The sequence below is a fragment of the Mustela lutreola genome, chromosome 7 (assembly GCF_030435805.1).
Source record: "Mustela lutreola isolate mMusLut2 chromosome 7, mMusLut2.pri, whole genome shotgun sequence".
Classification (NCBI taxonomy): Eukaryota; Metazoa; Chordata; class Mammalia; order Carnivora; family Mustelidae; genus Mustela; species Mustela lutreola.
The window spans coordinates 79706503-79720633 of NC_081296.1; the positions used below are offsets into that span (position 1 = coordinate 79706503).

The 14131-nt window shown below is 40.0% G+C and overlaps 1 gene segment (V, D, J or C); it reads left to right on the plus strand.

Annotated features, from left to right (window-relative positions):
- LOC131836321 (T-cell receptor alpha chain constant-like) overlaps positions 1-14131 on the plus strand; it is a 384129-nt gene that overhangs the window by 165397 nt on the left and 204601 nt on the right.

Below are 14131 nucleotides of genomic sequence, written 5' to 3' on the forward strand. Positions count from 1 at the left end.
TAAACAAATAAGTTCAATTATTCCACTTATATTTGTTGAGCACCTACTATTTACCAAGTGTGTTCTAAGTCCTGAGGGTATAGCAGTGAACATAATAAATGAAAAATATCTACTCACATGGAATCAATATTCTAGTGAAGAAATAAACAAGGTAAATCAGATACTATAAATATTCAGAGGAAGATAAAAGAAGCTGAAATAATGGACTGAGAGTGGGGGACACTTGCATCAAGGGGACAAGGGAAAAAATACTCTGAGCTGATATTTGGGCTGAAACTCAAAGGAAAATAAAGACCAGGTTATGCTAAGATATAGAAAGAAAGCATTCTAGGCACAGGGCAAGAAAATATAAAGCCTTAAAATGTGGAAAGGGTCAGTATATTCCAGAAAGAGGAATAATAAGGGAGAAGCCAAAGCACAGTGAATGAGACAAGTACAAAATGATTCCTAGAGGTATTGTGGGGCCTTACAAAAACCATGGTAGTTTGGATTTGGGATTTATACCAGGTATACTGAGGAGCCACTGGGGAATTACAAATAAGCTAGTGATATTTACTTTTGATTTATTTTTTTAGACAACATTATTTGGCTCCAGTTTGGAAAGTAGATGAGGAGAGAGGTGAGGAGGGAAAAAAAAAAAAAAAGGAAAACAAACAAACAAAAAACAAGAACATTGAGTAGATTGCTGAAGTAATCCATGCAAAAGTGATGGTGTTTAGACTAGAATGGAACAATGGATATGAAAAAAACATTCAAATATAAGATATAATTGACAGTGAAATTAACAGAATTTGCTCATGAATTAAATGAGGAGTAGGGCAGAGGAAAAGGACCAGACCAAGATGACTTCTTGCTACATGGCCTAAGAAACTGAGTACATCTTGATACAGCCTGGAATAGGAAAGTTTCCAAGAGAAATCAAAATTTGTGTTTTAGCCATACTGGGTTTATGATGCCCATTAGAAACCCAAGTAAAGATGTCCTAGAGAAGTTAGATAAATTAGTCTGGAGACTAATAAAGGGATAGAAATAAAGCTTGTCATTGACACGTGGGTGGTATTTAAGGCCAAAGGGCATGGGAGGATAGTTTTGCTAGGGAGAAAATATAGTGAAGGGATGAGAGCTTGGCTCAGACTTGGACACTCCAGAAGAAGGTGAGCAGAGAAGAAAGAAAGCAGCACAGGGGCCTAGAAGGAGGCAGGGGAAAGCCAAAAGGCCAGAAGAGTCAAGAAAAGGGCCTGTGAAGGGGTACTGGTCTACCAAGAGGTTGAGTACGGCAACTGTGGAAAGGTGACCATTAGCTTTGCTGCAGGAAGTTTCTAGTGCATTTAAGAAGAGTTTCAGTGGGTGGTGGGAATGCAGATGAACTGAAATTGGTTGAGGAGTTAATGAGAGACAAAGAAATAAAAGCAGGAAAAAAAATAGTTCATTTCAGAAATTTTATTGGGAAAGGAACAGAGAAGTGGAACACTAGCTGAGGAGGAACCAGAGGTGAGGGAGCAATTTGTTGTTCTGTTGGTTGTTTCGTTTCTAAAACAGTAGACAACAGAGTTTGCTTTCAGAAGGTAGAGCTATTTTAAGGTGCTACTTTATTGTTGGTAGTGATAGAAACTCATCTCAAATTTATAAAACTGTGGATATTCAGGATTAAATCACTAAATAAATACAAATGATTCACTTGCAGAAAAGTGACCTCTGGGGGATTGCCTAACATTTTTCCTTCCAATTTAAATGTATTTTTCTGCATCAGCCCTGAGGTTTGAGCAACTCAGGTTTGAGACTTTTGAGTTGAATTAGCATCTGGCCTGGTTACATTCCTTATTAAGGCAGTACCTGAATCTCTGATAGGGTAACAAATGTATGAAAAACTAAACGATGACTGTAGAAAGTCTAACATTGTGTCAGCCAAAGTGAAGTACTGAGGGGAAAGGAGAATTTTCAATCATTTTCCAAAAATCTCATGACATCCCTCTCTTTGTCTAACTGAATTCAAGGTAGCACTTCAGAATTATATTTACCATATTTGAAATCCCTGCAGTTGAAAGGAAAGATCTGTAAAGAAATCATGATTTAAGCAATAATAGCCACCTCGCTGTCTGTCACACAGGTGACACAAGAACCCCAGAGTCCCAAGACTCTACCCTCAAGACCTCCCCATTGCACTGCTTGGAGGGTAGCACTCATGCTTTATTCTATGTGATGGCACCTTCAAGAATTTTTCAATACAAAGACTAAATCAACCAGCCATTGTTCACCCTAAGAGCATAGCCCACAAGCCCGAACAAGCCCCTTAAAATCTTTAGCATGGGTGTGTACCCACGAATTTCAGTTCGTGTCCTTCCCACTGACTTCTGTCTGTCCAGGCTTGGATTTGATTACTGTTAAATTAGATGCTTTTTTAAAAAAAGTATTCTTTCAGGGGCGCCTGGGTGGCTCAGTTGGTTAGACAACTGCCTTCAGCTCAGGTCATGATCCTGGAATCCCGGGATCGAGTCCCACATTGGGCTCCCTGCTCAGCAGGGAGTCTGCTTCTCCCACTGACCTCTCTCCTTTCATGCTCTCTCTCTCTCACAAATAAAATAAAATCTTTAAAAAAAAAAAAAAACAAGTATTCTTTCAAAACAGACACTTGTGATGACTTACAACGTGTTTGTGTACATGTATATGTGAGATTCAATGATATGAGAATTAAATTCCCTCTCTGTTCTGATTTTTTAAAAGGTTCTGATCAAAAAATAAGTTTTATGAATGAAGTATCTTTATTTTGTCCCTCTCCTAGAAGTCACAATGTACTCTCACACAGAAAAATTGGGCTATCAGAGAATATAAAAACTCATTTATAAGATTGTCTTGTCATTATAAAGTTTAGGAACATCACTGCTTGGAAGCTGCAGAATGTACAGAATGACCCTTAAATTTGTCTTTTAGTCATGAGTCAGAGACTTCATACATTACACACACACCCCAACACCACAGTCTATGATATGATGGGAAATTCTAGATGATGCCTAACAACTTCTCCCAGCCTGAAATGCTACATTTGTCCTCAAGTGTGAAGCACTTAAAAATACATCAACTAAGGATGAGACCAAAGATTCTGTGATCCCTAGAACTTGGAATAAAACTCAAAGCACAAATGAACGAGCAATGTTTTTCATTTAGACAGGATGGTTGTAGAGTTTGTGAAAGCATATAGATAGCATTATCCCCTTAAAGGAAAGGAAAGACAAAGGAGTTATTTGCTGAAGATCTAAACTCAGGAGACAAGGAAAAAGAATGCACAAATGTTGCAACTCCATTTATTCAGACTATACCTGAGATAAATGGGTCCTGTCAGGCAATAAATAAAAGCATCTTCCAAAGAGATTTATAGTATTGGAGAAAAAAAAAAGTCACAGGGCACTATTCCATACTAGTGTTCTGGAGATCATGGACATTTTCTGTTCCTGTGAAAGACAATATACATTTTCTTAGTTTTATGGTCCTTTCTTTGTGGAGATCTTATTAACAAAGCTGATCTATCCCTGAAGGAACGTATAGATCAGTGAAGGAGAAAAGGGACAACTGAACAAGGTCAGAAAGATCAGAAAAAAGACTTTCCCATCCAGCAATCCCATGAATTACATGATTCCAGGTGTCCCTAATTCTTCCCTGGCTGCTCTGAACTCAATCACAAGAGCATGAAACATTTGTATTTCAAAAGATTAGACACTGGAAGAATTAGAGGTTAAAGTCTACTGACTGAAGTACAACTCCATCCATGGGCACAGGCTAGTCAATGGGAACAAGCCCAGATCTTCAGCTCTAAAGGTTTTTTTTAATCCTGCCTTACATACCGCTTACAGAGGCCATTTGGTTTCCAGGTGCAATATTATTTTTTTGTTTCCAGGAATGGTTTTAGCTATCACTCTTGTTCTGCCCTGGTACATTAATTGACATTCATTGACTCCACTTCCTTTTCAAACTTGGCAGGTCTTCTTGAGTTGTGAAACATTGCTCCCTTTTCCTGTTAAAGAAAGATGCAGACTCATCTTCTAAAACCCGTTTCCATGTCAAGGACAGATAGTCAACTGTCATCCATCAGACATATTTTCATTTCATTTGTTTAAATCTTCCACTATTTCAACTACCAATAAAATGTTTAAATCTCTTCAGTGAGGTCTTAAGGTAATGAATCTTACACATATTTCTGCTGGGGAAGAGGGAGTTTTATAGCAAGTTGTTCAGACAAAGGCAGTAAGTCACAAAGATTGCCCTGATACCATGCTCTGGGGAAGCCAACTGGGGGAAAAGACACAAGAGAATCAACTTTAAACAAGCAGACAACTTCCAAAATAGGACCCCAGTAGGAGCGAGAGTATCAATGGCAACCTAGAGGAATCCATCAACGTCCTTTTACCACGTACCACCAGACTCTAACAATGCTTTCTTTCTTCTTTATCTTTTTTTCTTTCCTCTTTCCTTCTCTTCTATTTCTCCGTGAGACCCAACAGAGCTCTCCAAAAGCACAACAATCTCTACTGGCCTCAGGCCCGGCTCCATTTCCAAAGCCTTATTATATAGCCATACCAAGTCAATTCTAATTTCAAGTCCCCATTTCCTGGTGAGGAACCAATGTTGAAATTCCATGAGGTGTGAACAAACTTTGAGAACACCTTAGGTTTTATTGAAGTTGAAGTGGTAGAAAGCAGAAGCAGTGAGATTTTGTCAATGATGTCTTGGGGAGTGGATAATTAAAGCTGAAGTTGAAGAACCAAAAATGGTTCCTAGACCTAGACTGCAGGAAAATAACTAACAGCTAGGGCCCATGGTTTGGGACCATATAGGAGCAAATACTTTGGGAAAAAGAAAAAGTGGCTTAAATCATATCCTCCTGTATATAACTTCATAGCCCATCAGCCCCATCTTTTCTGTTGTCACTTATGTGACAACCAGGTTTCTGCAAGCTTCTTCTGGCTGGATGTATGCACAGCATGTCAGTGCCTCACCTCAGCTGGCCAGAGAGATATTTCTCTTATTTCCTGACCGGCGACTTCTCTGACATCAAGGTGTAGGATATCTTAGGAACCTGCTGGACACCCTTATCACACAACCTAGAAGCACAGGGGAATGAATGCTTTCGAGACTGCTTTTGAACAATGAGGAAAAACCAACAAATACATGGTTTTGCTTTCACCCCAACCCCCACCTCCACAGATGGAAAAGTCTGTGGCACATTCTGTAAGGCTCTTTAGAAGGTCCCGACAGGATCAAACACTGGTGTAACAATGGTAGCCAGCTCCACTGAAGGTGTGGTCTTTCCCCACTGTCCAGTTCCACTTCCTTTATCCTTCACTCCTGCTCCCAGAGATCACTTCCCAAATAGATGCCCTGCACATAAACCTTGATCTCCAGCTCTACTCTTAAGGAAACAAAGACTAAGATACTGCTTTTTCTCCCATGGAAGGGACACAAAGCAGGAAGACATGAGCCCCTTCCCATCTGCTCTCAGGAGTGCCTCTTCCCCTTCAAAAGCCGTAGATGCTGGCCTGTGTGCTATCTCAGCAGCCTCCATGTCATGATACTTGTTCCCAGCTTTAAGGACTGGATACACCTAAATCACTTTGTGAAAGAAAGTAGAGTGATGAAGTCAGAAGGTCTATGTGGAATTACACAGTGAGACAGAGGGAAGATGGAAGAGGATGGAAGAGATGGAAGAGGGAAGATGGAGAGATAAAGTGAAAAACCTATTCTTATCTGTTTGACAGCCCATTGGTCCTTCTCTAGAACCAAAAGATTCTTCCCATCTAATAAACCTACAAGTAACAATAAAGAGAAAACACAAACACGGATGAAAGTTGCCTCACAGAATTGACAAGATCATCCACAGAGACAGACTTCTGGGTCTCAATTTCCTCAGCATCTTCAGTGATGACTGTATGGAAGATACAAGCACAGAGTCTCAGGTGTAAAGATGTAGAAACTAACAGTTGTATCCAAGAATTTCTGATAGAAATCAATATCCTCTTGTAGGCAGATGAATGAGCTGGTGGAAACTGGTCCATCAAAAAGCTGTCTTGGTTAACTTTTTCTCTCCTGTATCTGGTCCTCAGTCAGTAAATCAGTAGATACTTGTAGGTGTGGGAACTGCAAGGGAACACCAGAACACTCTTTGAGGGAACTCAATCTAGCCCAGTGTGTCTTACCTTAAGCCTCATTTTCATGAATCAGGCTGTTCCTGGAATTGAAAAATTACAAATTCCATGAGGGCAGGAATCACATGTCATTGTCATTACTCTGTCCCAAGTGCTTAACAGAGTGCCCAGAGGAGGAAGGTTCTCATTGACCCACCCGGCTTTGTCATCTGTTTTGGTAATGAAAGTTTCTTGTGGCAGGGTTATGTTTTGTTCACTTACATATCCACAGAGTGATTAGCACTTTACTTTGCCAAAGGGAAAAAAAAAAAAAAGCAATTGTGTGGAATCACATTACATTGCTTTCCAGTGACTGACTTGTTCCTTCTGATTTTTCTTTTACACCACCCTGTGTTGCCTCTTTGTTTGCTGACTTGCTGATTGTCTTTTTGCCCCAGGGAGAATTTAAGTAAGGACAGAGCCTTGAGTTTCTAGCTCACAGATGTTTCTCCTGTAACTAGCTGTTTGATATCTAGAAGGAGCACAATTAGTCGTTTTAGGAATAAGTAAATAGAATAGTTATTTCTAGGCTCCTATTGAAAAAACCTCTTTGCAAGGTTTAGGAGGCAAAGCACTGAAATCCTGGTCCCAGTAACCTGGGAGCATAACTTTAGAGAAACCACATCTTCAGTTCCTGTTCTTTCATCACCTGGAAAACTAGAATAATAATGAGCACTCTTCTTTTATCAAAAGATATTAGCATTAATAAGCTAGATCATGTACAAAGATTTATGTTTCTAAAATGATTACGAGAACTTCATTTAAAAGAGAAGGAGAGGGGCTCAGAAGAGAAGGAGGGTGGCTCAGTTGTTAAGCGTCTCCCTTTGGCTCAAGTCATGATCCCAGGGTCCTGGGATTGAGCCCCACATCAGGCTCTTTGCTCAGCAGGAAGAGGGCACATCTCCCTCTCTCTGCTCATGCTGTCTATCTCAAGTAAATAAATAAAATATTAAAAAAATAAAAAATAAATGATACCCAAGGATGGCATTAACAAAAACAGTCATTAGTAAGCCTGTTTTTTTCTGATATCAATAGTACACTTGTCTTTAAAAACCACTTTTTATTTCTAACCCCTAAGTTCATTTACACATGGTTTCTGGTAAGGATAAATTCGAACCATGCTGATATTTATAACAATGTGGCTTTGTATGATGTAAAGTCCTTATACTCAAATCACCTTAAAACCTCAGCTTTACTCAGTTTTTTATGATCAAGTTCATTACACTATCTATTGTGACATTATTAAATGACTAAATACTTTCTATAATTTCTCTCATTCTTTATCTAGTGAGATTGAGAATTTCTAATTCTTTAGAATCTTCCTTTTATTCCTTTAATCCTCTTTGTTGTTTTATCTCTTTGGGTATTCTTTTTTACTTTGAAGAATGACCACCAGTAATGGCTTCCAAAAAGACTCAAACATGATCCCCACATTGACAGTTCCACATACTGTGAATTCTGCCCAAGGTAGAAATGTTTTTAATAACTAGATTTCCCAGGATCCCTTGCAACTGGGGTTTGGACCTAAGCCTTTAATTGAGAGATGAGCCATATGAAGGATAGTCTAAGCAGGGATATCCCTTTTCTTGCTGGTGGTGAGGAGGGGGTTGGGTAGCAGTGACCTCCTTACCGGGCTAGTTGGATGAATGGCTTTGGCCACTGCTCCTAGAAGTCAGGCCCAGAGTGTTTCTCCAGCTTGCATGATGATTCTGTGAGTCATCTAATATCCCTCCCCAAATTCCTAGCTGCTTAGACAAAGTAAAGCAAATTACTCTTTCTTTCTTGTCATTTATCACATAGACCTCTCACAGTGGCCCATCATGGCTTTCATTCTAATATACTTCAAGCTGAGTATGAGAGATGCTTCACCCTTTCACTGGGGCACACTTGGCTTATCCCAACAAGGAACAGGTCATAATGCTTTACAAGGATTTCCGGTTCCTTTCGCAGGCAGAACTGTGGCTATGCGTGAGAACAAAGTCGATTTTGATGGCTGGCCCAGGACATGTCATGGAATGAATGCACAGTAGATCTCAGGAGCTAGATTCCACAAGAACTAACCTCCTGAACATTACAAAGAGACTTCAATGCTACAGACGTGGAAATGACATGAACGGAAAACTTCCCAAAGCCTTCTCTCCTTGTAGTGTTTCTTCATGACTTCACTAAATAGCGTCACTCGATTTCTTTCTGACCCCCCAGAGTCAGTCAGGACCTCGGATACAAAGGATCTTTGAATTTCAAGTTTAATTAAGGAATATTTTCCTCATTTGGTGGGAGTGGGGAGGCGGTTCCGAGACTAAATTTAAATCTTACCTCATGCCTTTCTTACCAGCTCCTATCAAATCAGTTTCCAGTCATTTAGCTAATCTGTACCCATTCTTTAAATCTGGAATTAAATGTCACTTCCTCAATGAGCACTTTCCTGCCCCCAATCTAAATTTGTTCCTTCCATCTTATTCTTTCAAAGAACCCTGTAATTTCTATGAAATAGTAACCCAGGTTTGACTTTATAGGTCTTATCATAATTTCTGTGTATTTCTGTGATTATCTGTGTAACAAATATCTGTCTTTCCCATTAACCTCTCAGTTCTGCTGAATGCTCCGTGTTCAGAATAGTGCCTGCCACAGAGGAATGGGGTGGTTGATGAAGGAATGAATCTGATCCATCAGGCATCTGTCTTACTCTGCCCTGGACTGCTGTGTAAGTGTGGATGCTCCCAGTGACACATCCATTAACTCAAATACTCAAATGCCCAAAGAGGATTGGAAGCACACAGAACAGTGTTTCTGAGAGTGAAGCAATAGTTCACTATGAGTGAAGACAAAAAATAAAGACTTTAAGGAGAATTCGTTCACAAGTAAATGTCGACGTGGAAAACCACAGAGAGTATGTTTGTATGGAGAGAGGACACAGTAACAAAGTTAGACTACCCATTTCCAAACTTGAACCAGGTTGAGGTGAGACCCCCTCAGTGGGCCAGGCCCTGAGAGAGAAAACTTGGATTACTGACAGCGAGATTTTACTTTTCCACTAAGTGCAGTTAAGGGATTTAACTTTGCCTGAAGACTGGACTTTGTCCCAGCTCCTGGGATGTAACTCATAAAACCTTGGATTTTCCTGAATCATAGTGATGAAGTTCTAGAATATAGGTGAGGTTCAGTGGGGTGAGGTCCCCAGCTGATGGCTAAGAAAGTCTTCTTAAGACATCTCTGGTGCAAAAAGGTGATTTATTAAAGCACAGGGACAGAACCTGCGGGCAGAGATGCTGCCCCGGGGTTGTGAGGGATGGCAGGTTATGTACCATGGAGTTGGGGGGAGGAAGGGAAACAGAGGCTTCAATAGAACTTTCATATGCTAAAGAGGACCTACAAAGTACTGGATACCTGAGGCCTTGTCAGCTGTCAAGGTTGGTTTTCCAATAATCTTAGCAATCTACTAACATTAAGATAGTTGGGAGATTCCTAAAGAATGTCACATATGTCCCACCCAGGAATGGAGGGTGGGGGAAGATTGCAAGATGTCAGCCTTTTGCTTTGTCCTCAGCCAGCCTTCTGCTCCCTCATCAATAGGAGTATCTTTGTTGTAGATGGTGGGCCTCTCGGATCCCACCTGATAATTGCTGCTAACAGGACAACTCTGCATGGGATTGGCTGCACCCAGCAGTCTCAGGTTAGGGGGTTGACCATGCACCAGAAAGACTGACCATATCACTTATGGTGGAGGCTTTGGGTTATATGGTGTTAATTAACCTTGACTGAGTTCAATCACATAGGCAATCAATCAATCACACCTACATAATGAGGTCCCAATAAAAATTTGGGATACCAAAGCTCAAGGAAGCCTCCTGAGTTGGCATACTCAGTGAATATTTGTCACATATCAATGCTGAGAGTGTAACCTGCCTCTAAGGAGAATGGAAACTTTGAATTTGGAATTCTCCCAGACTTTCTTATGCACATTTTACCTTGGATGTTTCAAATATTCTTTTTTGGTAATAAAAGTAACCATGAGTATAATACATTTCAAAGAGTTCTGTGAGTCTTTCTAGTGAATTCTGGAACCTAAAGTGGTTTTTGGAAACTCCTAAGTTTGTAGTTGTCAGAAGGAAGGACATTTTGTAGACGCTTTCCTTTAGCTATATAGTTGATCCTTAATTCCTTGCAGTTGGGGTCACAAGTTCTGCGTAGAACTGTCAGTCCCAGAGGTTTATGCCCTCAACCTCACAATGTGACCAAATCTGAGTGGCTATGTTTTGCATGAAGAAATTCCATGTGGATAAAATAAGGTGTATCTGGGTGATTCCTAGCAACTTATCAATTAAATCAAGAGAGTGGGGAAAAAAAGTTGAAAGTTGACAATATGCGCAAAGCAACTGGAAAGGGAAGTAAAGGTCCATGCGTGTTATTTGGAACAGAAATGTATATGAGATAATTATTTTAAATGTTCTCAACACAGGAGCTGGCAACATCTAATAATAATAATTAGTATTTCTTAAGTGCTTACAATTGAAAGTTTCTGTTCTGAATGTTCTACATATATTAACTAATTTAATTCTTAGAACAACCCAAGTTATCAGCCCTGTTTATAGATAGGGTGGCACAAGGAGGCTTAATAATTTGCCCTGGTTTAAATACTCTCAGGATTTGAATCCAAACCATCTGACTCCTTAACTCATGTTCTCACCAGGGCCCCCATATGGTTTCTTAGTAGGTAGTAACTTATATTTTCTCTGATTTTGTAGAAAGGTGTCAGTAAACTGGTTATCTTAATTCCCAATCTTAATCATTTTTGTGACAAAGTAAGATTTTTATATGAGCAGATGTGTATTTTATTTCTGATAATCCCCTTTTGCCCGTGATCCCTTTTATGTTAGGCAGGAAATCCTGACATCCCGTACTGGAGGAGGGAGAACACAATGAACACAAAAGAAAAAAGAATAAAAATCTTTGCTTTCAAACTTCAAAATAAAATCTGGAAACTTTCTCTAGAAACAGTACAATGAAAGAAAGGGGGTTGAGTTATGGTTATGTATTTGGAGTTTAAAAAAAAAAACCTGTGACTTAGAAAGATCTCTAAGAATCTAGGTTGATACGAAGACCAATTAATGCAGCCCTAGATTTAATGCATTTTTTTTGCTCTGTGGCAATTACTAGGGGTGATGGACACAAAAGCAAGAAAGTAAGACTTTGGTGACAATCTTTGTGGCCTACCCTTATGGGGTAGAAGGATCAATCATGAAGTCCCAAAGTAGTTTGTAAAATGTGAGAGTAAAAGATTTACAACTATTTCCTGTCAGAAAGCCTCAGTGACATATCCTTGCAAGTTTCCAGAGACGACTGGGTAATAGTGCCTGATAAGGGAACAGAAGACTGGCTGAGGACAAACAAAAGCTGACACCCTTGCAACCTTCCCCCACCCCCACTCCTGGGTGGGATATGTGTGACATTCTTTAGGAATCTCCCAACTTTCTTTTTATTATTATTATTTATTTGACAGACAGAGATCACAAGTAGGCAGAGAGGCAGGCAGAGAGGAAGGGAAGCAAGCTCCCTGCAGAGAAGAGAGCCCGATATGGGGCTCAATCCCAGAACCCTGGGATCATGACCTGAGCTGAAAGCAGAGGCTTTAAACCACTGAGCCACCCAGGCACCCCAGGAATTTCCCAACTATCTAAATGTTAATACCTTGCTAAGAAGGGAAAGATGACATTCACAATGGAAGGCCTCTGGTATCCAGTATCTTGTAGGTCCTCTTCAGCATATGAAAGTTCTATTGAAACCTCCCCTTTTCCTTACCTCCCCCAAACCCACCGTACATAATCTCCCACCCCTCACAACCCAGAGGCAGCAGCTCTTTCAGCCCATAGGTTCAGTCCCCGTGCTTTAATAAACCACCATTTTGCACTAAAGATGGCTCAAGAATTCTTTCTTGTCATCTGCTCGTGAACCCACCCCACCGAACCTCACTTGTATTCTAAACTTCATCAGTGCTGATGGGGTCAGAGAGCCCAAGACAGCCTGCTTCTGCTAGGCTGATGTCACTGCAGATAAATTTTCACATGCACACAAAATGCATGGGAATTAACTGAGAGAGCCTCTCAGTTGAATCTGGAGTGGCCTCAATTTTATGATAAAAAGGACACAGACCATGTGGATCAACAACCAGAAACTTACTCAAACATCTGGACAGATGACCCAACGTACTGCACCCTAGAACGTGCCAATGGGGGCCCGGTGCCCCCAAGCAATGCCAGGGACATTTAAGCCCTCTAGAACTTCTGTCATTCCCAGAAGGTGAGAGCTAGGGGGCGACTCGAACTGATGGAGAAAATCCCCAACGGATTTCAAAAATTATGATTTAATTGTGAAAACCTTCTATTTGCTTAACTCGGGTTTTTTGATACCAGGCAAGTGGTTGCTGGAATTAGAAATTCAGTTGTTAGAGAAAATAAAGCTGTCCTGTTTTGTACATCTGAGTGGATGGCAAAATGTTTAGTCACAGCATATCTATTCATCAGATCAGCCATATTCAATGTCTTCTCTGTTCCTACACAAATGACAAATGGCTTTCAAGTGTATTACTTCCCCCCTTGGGCCCACCAAAGTTCATATACTCTTTCTAAGGCCAAGAAACCAAAACACTACAGCTGAAAAACCAGTATCTTGAATACTTACTAAAAGAAATAGTTTGGGTTAGTATGGAATTTGGTATCACCGTGAAATATGAGAATTTGTTACTAGAGGCACCAGGGAAAGACATATTCCCTGTTAGGGGATCCTGCTGACAATGAAAAGAATGAAGGTGGTGATTGGCAAGCAGTCTTTTCAAAAAGGCACATAAACAAACATTGAAAAACAGTAAACACATAAGATAATTCATTTGGACACTTTTATATGCAGCATGTATAGGATTTAAAATAACATTCCCAAGTTAAACTGAAAACATTACTATGTAAATGCCACAACTAAGCCAAATGAAAGAGTAAATACCAGCCTTGCAAATTGGGCTCCCTTAAGGGCACTCAAAGCCTAGGACTGCACAATGCTCTCTAAAGAAATGTCCTCCTCTCTATCCATCTTCTCTGTTCTGACAGCAAACCCATTGACCGGCATATGTTTTGGAATTTCTGAACAATTGACTTTCAAGGCCTAGTAAACACTCATTCTCCACCTTCGTAGAAACCTCATAGGAGCCACCATTGCCAATTAAAAACATCATAAATCTAACCCCAAAATTGCATTATTTCATAAGGAGAATGGACGTCTCCATTCCCCACGTTGTTTGTACACATCTGTGTCTGTCCTTTTGTTGACTAGGCCACGCCAGCAGGAGATCATCAATCAGCAGGTGTCACCAAGCTCAAGTACAGAATGGCTTAATAGGAAAATGGTGTCTTTTTTTATTCCCTGTTGTCACCTACTAAAATGTAAGTTCCTTGTTGATCTCATCACACTGAGTTATGTTTTAGTAAAGTGCTGAAAAGACCCAGCCTGCACATATTCTGGAAGTTTTGAAATAATGTCTCAGTGAACAGATGTATACTTTCTCCCAGCAGCTCTTTGTGGAAATGAATTTTTATGAGCCCAAATCATCCTTGATTCGACCCCTATTAAAAGCCAAGTTAAAACTCAATACTTTTTTTTAAAATTATATTCTTGAAAGAAGAAAGAAAGAAATATTAATTTGACAGAAATGTCAAGAAGTTATTGACACCAAGACTTTTGAGACTGAAAAACTCTGGGTTAACAATAAACCTTTGTTTTGTGAAAGAAATTTATAGTATAGGAGAGAGATAAAAAGCACAGGCTCCAGGTACAGACAATCTGCATTCAGATCTTTCATTTTTCAGTTCTGACCTTGAACAAATTACTCCACTTCTTGCTTCAGTCTTTTGGAAAAATTGGGATAGTAAATAATAGGTACCTCATAAGGTTGCTAGAGCCTGGCACGTCGT